This window comes from Tenrec ecaudatus, chromosome 3 (assembly GCF_050624435.1).
Source record: "Tenrec ecaudatus isolate mTenEca1 chromosome 3, mTenEca1.hap1, whole genome shotgun sequence".
Classification (NCBI taxonomy): domain Eukaryota; kingdom Metazoa; phylum Chordata; class Mammalia; order Afrosoricida; family Tenrecidae; genus Tenrec; species Tenrec ecaudatus.
Genome location: NC_134532.1, coordinates 42865661 through 42874361, shown reverse-complemented (window position 1 = coordinate 42874361; position 8701 = coordinate 42865661). Strand labels below are relative to the sequence as shown.

Genomic DNA, 8701 nt, shown 5'->3' with positions numbered 1-8701 from the left:
TGTGTGCTCTGATCAGACATGTCCCTTTCCCTGAGCTGTAGTTTCAGTGTGGTCCTCTGAAGTACATTCTTCTGGGCGGAGGGGAGACTGTCCACGGACTTGGGATTGTGGCCGGCCCCTCAAACCTCTTTATTGGTTCCCTTCTTCATGCTAGTATGTTTTATTCATGTCATGGAGCACCGGGCTGAAGTCTGGCCCCTCTTTCCCTGTGGAGATAAACTATACACTCCCATTTGGTGGGTTAGTACCCTGTTGTCCTGCTACCCATGTCGTTTTGTTTTTTTTTTCCTTTTGCCCTCTCATTTTGAATTGGCTTCCATATGTATCCCTAGATTTGGTCTGGCCCCTGCCATACCACCTAGACCTCTCCCCAGGAATGTTTGTATACAGTAGCTTTTCCCCTTTGCCCCTTTTGCATAAAATTAAAATCTTGATTTAAAATTATGCTCAAACTATTAGGAATGCTCTTTATTGGTTCAGATGTAAGAATTTTATTTTCTTTGTTCTGTTTTTGAATCAATACTCAAGGCTATAGTCTGGGATCGTCATTAGTAATCTCTTTACATTCTATTAACTTTAATCAAGAAATATCTCTTTGTCATATGTTATTAATTTGATTTTCTTCCATCTTGATACCATGTTTTTTATTATGCCTAGTTTTCCAGATTTAAAAAAAATAGTATCTTTACTGATTTTAAATTACCCAACAACATCCTATTATTCTGTTTGAATAGCTTGCACTATTTTTCACATTAAGGATGCTTATAAGTGCCAAAAGACAGACCAGCATATTTATGGTATTATCTTACTAGATCTTATATAACAACCATCTGATATCACCACAAATTTCAGAAGTTCTACATCCATCTTGGGTTCCTGGAAGTTCCGTTGATCTAGAATTAAAGGTGTCTTGAGTTACTTTAGAATCATTTTATGTTTGTGTCATAATGATAATAGTTTTAAAATTGGAGGGTTAATTTAAATGTCTCTTTTGTAGAATTCAAATTAATATGCACATCGACCAGTCTGCAGACAAGTACTTGTTTTCCAAATTTGGGAACATAGACAATTCCCAATGTGTTTGTTTAACCATATTAATTAATATTCATTAATTTATTGAAACATTGTTTATCCATAATACTGTACAGTACATTTGATTTTTATGCAATTTGTTTCTTTCTTTCTATCTTTCTTTTGTTTTTAAAGAACAGTTTCCCTTTTTTTTCAGGTTTGTTTCCCTTCAGCTTCTAATCTTTGCTTAGGCTTTGGAGATGGTCGTCTGACAGTACCTGTAGCTATAAAATGGGGTGGGAAGGTTTAGACTTCCTATGAAGGTTCTGGGATTCAAGTCACTGGTTCCTGATAACCTTGCTGTGAGTAGCACAACTCACACAATAACGTGACTTCCCATACAGCTTGGGAAGCACACATGCACTAAGGCATTTGCTATGGAAATGTCTCTGAAGGCTGTGGTCTACATTGTTCTCTATTACAAAGTTCTTCATGGCCTTGTCTCTGGGCTCACAGCAGGCACAGTTCATGCAGAGAATAGTGTACCTGCAGCCAGTGGCTTTCTTGGCATGACCATTGTTATGTCTTTCCTTTTGTATCTCTGAAGAGAGGATGTGAGAGAAAGGGCAGTGCCAGCTCCTTCATTTCTTGATGTCATGATAGCTCCTCAAATGGTTGATAAGAGGCCTAAAAGAAACAAACAAGTTTCCAGTCTTCAGTATCTCTTGTTAATATTTCCAAATTAACTTGTTTTTAAAATATATATTCAATTGTTTGCTATGGAAGGTGTTGCTCCACACCCACACACAGAAAAATATAATGCAGATGATGGTGTTTATAGTAGAGAGTTTCTATCATAAACTATTACAATAGGACACAGACTGGCATTGGACAGTCCAAATGGGCAGTGAAGTTTGCTATGTAATCAACTAGTGGAAGTGTCACAAAGTTAGTAGCAAAGAGGATTAAAGGTAATGGAAGTTTTGCGCACAAATTCTGAATGGTGTTCATATTGGTAAGTCTATGAGATGAGTTGAAATCTTTGGAGAAGTGAATGTAGACGGTTCGAGAATGACAATAATGACTAAACCCAAAGGTAGACTTTATGGAACACACATCCATTTGTCAAATCCTTATCAAATGAAAGTTGATCAGAACTTGAAGCCGCATCTTTCTTTTCACACATATCTGAATGCTTAATCCTCAGATGAAACTGAATATGTGGTCTATTTTTGGACTCAGTGACTGGTGAGGGTGAGGCCGTGGATTTTACTGTAGAAGGATGGGAATTGCTGGGTGTTTCTCAGAAGCAAATCAACAGAGATGTGATGGTGGAGACCTTCAAGAACTTAATGATAGTAGGTATGAATAGCTTATTTCAAATTAATGCATTATATACCAAATACAGGTGATTGTTGCCTCAGTCATTGTGATAAGGGATAGGGATACCTAGTTAAATATGACAATAAAGTTAATTTTATCTCAGTTCCAATTATATCAAAAGTTTCCCATGATAACAAATCTCTACAAATTACAGTCTGCCACTACTCTGTTTTGCACAATATTAAACTTCCATGATTTTATTATGGAAGCTACGCAAGTATTTCTATTACTAGCAGTATTACCCATGCTGAACAAATATGTGGAACTTCCCAACTGAGCAGACTAGTAGTAAGGAAGAAGTGTTCCACTTCTGGAATATTAGCCACTGATAAACACATGAATCATAATGGAACATTCTCTGATACAGTGACAGAAGAAGAGCCCTATGCAGTTAAAAATATCCAAAGTCTCATTTTTCACCCATAGACCAGGATGTCAATATCAAACTCCTGATGTTCCAGTTACCAGCACAATGTGTACCACCTATGTAACCACAGTATTAGTGCATTTATTAAATGTTTGAACGGGAAAAAAGTAATTTATTTCACAAATTATTCACACCTGCATATTTTTTGAAATCTTGAAAAAAAAAGTATTGAAACAACTTCAGGGGAATGTTAATAGGACTTCTTTTTTCTGTCAGGAACAGTATGCTGGTAAAATCTATTTTGTTCTCTCAGAGTAGTAAGAGAAATGCCAGGGGAGAGGGCAGAAAATTCATTCAGGATCATTGTGTCATGAAAGCATTGACCAACTCTTTATGGAAGAAATTTTACTTGATAAATTTGTAAGAAAAAGTCTCAATTGCCCAAGAACATTCTGCACAAATGCCTGCCCTTGCGTTTTCATTAATTTTAGACATTACTACAGCACCTGTGTTCATGAAGGAAAAGGAAACCACATTCATCTTTAGTGTTACATCTGCCCTGTGCATCATAGCTTTTTAATTTGCACTTCTAATTATAAACTACATATGTTACTGTTGTTGTTAATCTTCAAGGATGCTTCATTGCCAATTTCTCTTTGAACATGGTTAAAACATCAAAAAATATTTACATGACAAAGTATTTCTTGTCTCATAGCTACTTCTCTTCAGTGTATAATGCTATTCTTTTTGTTTCATATTGTGAACTTCAATATGCATAATTGGTTCTGCTTCCCATATGTTAATGATTAAGAAAAAACGAACCACTGAAGATGTAATGGTAAGATTCTTGAAAAATGATACAAGTACCTCCATATTACAAAAAATCTGTAAGTTTCATTGGAGTGTAAAGCAAGATAACAAGAACCCACTTTTGAGGTGAGTGTAATTTATTTGAGAGAGAGCAATGCTCCATATTTGAGTTGGAAGGATAAATTATGTTATTTAAGTACATGTATGAGGAAAGAGACAGAAGCTAGTGTTTTGACATTTTAAGTATATGTAGTGTAGATGACTAAGCACTCATCTAATAACAAAATGTGGCAATCCTGAACCTGCCAGTGACTCTAAAGGCCTCTCCCCACTGTGAATCTCCTTCTTTAATAGTTACAGATAAGCCACTCTGAGGCTAAATTGTCTTATCATCTTATAATACCCTGTCTTTACATGTACATGTTGGAATATGTTGTTATATATATTATAAATATGTAAAGATAAGTTATATATGATATCAAATAAATATCTGTGCATAATTATCACACTGTCTACACATGTTCAACCACTGTACTTTTGTCCATTTGAAATTATAGTGACAAAGAATTAGAGTGGAGTGCTACATAAATTTTTTTTGAGGATGCTAAATAATCTTTTTGAGCATAGATCACCTCATATTAAGTTGGTGATCAACTTTGTTCATTTCAGCAGCACTATGACTTAGTAGCCAACACCTAATTCACCTGGTGTAGTGGTGAAGGAAAGTAAAAAGTCCGCTTTTCATCTTTAGTGTTACATCTGCATTGTGTCCCCTAGTTTTTAATTTGATCTTCTAATTATAAACTGTACACGTTTTTGTTAGTGATAAAATGTGTTTAATTGCCAATTGTTCTTTGAATATTGCCTGCTAACCACAAGTTCGGCAGTTCTAAACCACCACCTGTTCCAAGAGAGAAATCTAAGGCCTTGTACTCCATTGAAAAGCTATCATCTCAGAAAACTACGGGTACATTTTTACATGGACCTAAAATGTTGAACTGAGTCATAATCCACTCAAAGTGAATTTTGAGACATAGTTGGTACATCAACAAAACAAAATCCATGAAAAAATTGTAATTATTCCAGAAAACATTTAATGCCATCTCATGTTATTGTAGATGAATATAAATGTATGTTTGTACATATGTATATGTAGTCACAGAAACATAAGGCTAGCGGTGTATTATATTAAGCATTTGATCGCTAACTGAAAGGAGAGTGGTTCTAACACATTGGCCACACATTATGAGAAATATGATATTATTTTTCTGATAAAAATTAATATTTCTATTCTACCTTATAGAGTCACAATGAGTAGAATCACTAAATTACAGCTTATATCTCTATCCATATATCTATTAGAATATACAATATAAACATATAAATTACAAATATTGTTACATATACATATGTATAACCTATACATATATTAATTCAATTACCACAATTATGACTAAAGAAATGGCACTCAATATAAAGTGTCAACATTTATTTTAATATTACACTTAAAATATTTTGTTGCACATATATAGTTTTAATCCCTGTGAATTACTTTTAAATATTAAAATATATTTCTCATATACCCACTTATATAATTCCTCCATATGTTATTAACTCACCAACCATTATGATTGTATCTGATATTTAAATTTATGATTTGTTAGATAATTGAGGTAAACTGTGTATGTTTACTATCTATGGGCATAATAAAATGGTAAAAACCTTCTTTTTACCTGTTTGTTTTAGTAGAAAGTATTTTCCCTTGATATCCTCCGGAATATATGAAGTAAATACTATTCATGAGCTCTCCAGTCAAATGGCAATTCTTCCTGCATTAAAAAGACCAGGACACTTATATGCCATGGAACGTCTTTGGGATGGAAAATCATTCAAGCATTTACCTTCACTACAGCATAACAAGCAATTTCACACTCAGTTCAATGCTGACAAGTTTAACAAATATGGAAAAAAACAATATGTACACTACAATAGAATTTCTAAAAGAAAGCAAAGGTGACAATAAAGAATCGGGAAAAATCCATGGAGATCCATCAATACTCATGGATGATACTGGAATTTCCAATGGAGCTCACTCTCATGAATGTAAGCACTGTGGGAAGCCCTCAACCCTGCACACTACCGATATTTGAAGTAATATGCCACAATCATAAACTTCCATACTTAAGTAGCTTTATAAAAAATAATATATATATATTTATGCACCACATCTGGTATTTATCTCTCTGGTTGTTGTCCTACATTTGGCATGAGTGTATTCCTATGTCTATTCAGACTCTGTGAAGATTTGCTCTACTCAGTAGAAATGGGTATCCGGAGAGGATGTACTAGTTACCCTCTTTATATTTCCCATATCACCATGTTTGAAGCTTAGCTTTGCATATATTTCCCACCAGTGATGCCTTATTGTTGTGTCACGTTGGTTGGGTAGTGCATCTCAGTGCTTGGGCAGCTATATCATGATGCTACTTTGGTAACTCCAGTGGAGTAGGGAATTTAGTCCTAGTGGTGCTGTGACAGAAACGTTTGACAGCTAAGGACATGGTCTGTGTGCTACTCCTACCAGTTACTTCACTGGGAAGGACAATGATACGTTACAGCCTGAGAAACCATGAAAGGGGCAGCTACCTAGGGTGCTGAATGAACTCCATGACAAGGGTCTGTGTGGGGTCGTGTCAACAGTTATATCCTGGGCTCCATACAAAAAGACAGCGCTTGAACACAGGTCTGCTTTGCATTGTTTGAATGACATTCCAGAGCACATTCACCATGCCTTACTCACCATAATCAGGGTGTCATAATTCTGAGGTCTTGTTCGCCCTCTATCTTTTTGCCTTCACTGCCTTTGCAGTTGGTCTCTGGCATGCTTTCCCTTATGCAGATCTCATTTCCCTGAGGTGGGTCTTTTCTGTGTCAGCTTTGTCAGGCCGTGATACTCAGTAGATTGGCAATCATGCCACCTTGTAAATTTGAAGCCCTTTTTGTGTGAAGGCTTATTTGTTGGTCTGTGACCCCAGATTACTGTAGCAAAGAAGATGAGACTGCTACCATTGAGATGTAGCGCATTGGAAGTCCTAGAGAAGAGATCCTTTTAGTCGTACATGGGAGATGTGAGTGAATATAGAGGCAATAGAAGGGTGTTTAGTTTCTTATATATTATGAATATTGTCTTCCCATTTGTATGAGTCCACCAGGGTGAGCTTATGTGATAAACCATGTCACAAATGTAGGTTGGAATACCAACCCTTTATCCAGTGAAGGACTAACACCTCTGGTTAGATGTCACGCTGGTGGACGCCCTGCACAGTCTTTTATTTTCTCTGTTAGCTAGGACATGTGTTAGTAAGCATGTGCAATTTCTCAAAGTACACAAGGAATGAGGCAGCAGAATAAGCACTAAGTTCTCGTAACAAATGGCCTTGCCAGGAAACTCACGGTGTTAGTCCTTGAGAAGGATTTGTTTTCACTTTCAGCAGTCCAGGGTGCTGTCAATGTTTTCTGCCATTACTACATTCTAACACTCTGATTCTTCTTCAGTCTTCCTTTCTATGCACTGAAGAATGTACAACTTTCACATTCATTTTTCATAGGCAATTCAAAATACTGTCTGCACACTTGTTTAATTTCCTTTTCTCAATTGTGTTTTAAATATATTACCATGCGCTAAATCAATGACACTATAAACAGAAGAATCATATGCTCCGAGGGGATGATTGATAAAGTTCCCTGCATTAATATAACAAAAATATGTGGAAGGTGAACCAGAGGTGAATAGAAAACACAGAGTCAGGGGTGGATGTGGGGTTCACACTTAACCCTAGCTCAATCTAAGAACAATTAGTTCTTATGACGTGGCCCTGATCAGTATGTGCCCTTTTGAAGGAACCACAGAAGGTATGGGTGCTACAGCAAAGTGTGGTGAAGACATGAGATGGTATCTGACTCTCGGAAAGAATGGTGTCGGAGACTGCGCGGCTTCCGAGGGCCTGCAGGCGTGTGCTCGCCGCGCACCAGGCCTTCCATGTCATCTTTCCCCGTTGGAACTGGACGGGCAAGCAGGGCAGGCAGCATGCCTAAAGCACCCAAGGGAAAGAGTGGCGGTCAGGAGAAAAAAGTCACCCATCCGTATAGTAGAAAAGCCGCTCAGATCACCAGCCAGTCCCACAAACAAGAGAAAAAGCAAAAAAATGAAGAATGAGAAGGCCTTGCATCTCAACATTATTGGTGAAAAACTACAGTGGTTTCAAAATCATCTTGATGTCAAAAAAGTAGAATATTCAAAGAAAGACGCTTGTGCATGGATTAAAAGCTATTTAAATCGATTCAGCAGTGAGTTGGAGCAGATTGAGTTACATAACAGCATCAAAGACAGGCAAGGCCGGTGACACGTTTCCCGGGAGATGGTTATCAAGCAGACGATGGAGCGGGAGCGACAGCAATATGAGGACTATGGCCTTGAGGTTCCGGACATTGTAGATGCAGCTAATCTGAAAACACTTAGGGAATGGGATTTTGATCTGAAGAAATTGCCAAACATTAAGATGAGGAAATCTGTAAAAATGATGCAATTCCCAAGAAATGCAAGAAGAAAAACTTTACAACTGTAGACAAAGTCTTAGAGGAATTGGAACTAAAAGATGAATCCAGCAGCTCTGACGAGGAAATTACTCCAGTGACCTAATGGACGGTACTTGAGCTGTGAACACATTTGAGAGCATCAAGCTACACTTGTTCATTGTGGTAAATCAACAAGTGGTCATTCTCTTATGTGACCAGTGTTCTATGTGCAGTTTTAAAACAGGTAGAATTTTTATTTAACATTATAAGGAAAAAGGAAGACTGCTTTATAGTTTGTATTAATTTGTTAAAATGTAGTGACCAAAAAATCCTTTTAACCTGAATTTGGAGGGGCAGGAGTTAATTTGAATGAAGACAGAAAACAGTTTCTTTTCCCCTCATGTTTATGTAGGACTGCCTAACTGGTTAACAGTGGGTTTTAACGTCACACAGTGAGCAATCTAAAGCATCTTGTTTCATGATCAGGTCCTCACTGATGCCTTTCACGATTTTGTCTTCTAGCAATACTCTTCACCTACTCCCCTCTTAAAAATT

General features: G+C 36.9%; 1 pseudogene; it reads left to right on the top strand.

Moving 5' to 3' along the window:
• Window positions 1-7658: 7658 nt before the first annotated feature.
• On the top strand, window positions 7659-8270 carry LOC142443373 (translation machinery-associated protein 16 pseudogene; annotated as a pseudogene).
• The last annotated feature ends 431 nt before the right edge of the window (window positions 8271-8701 follow it).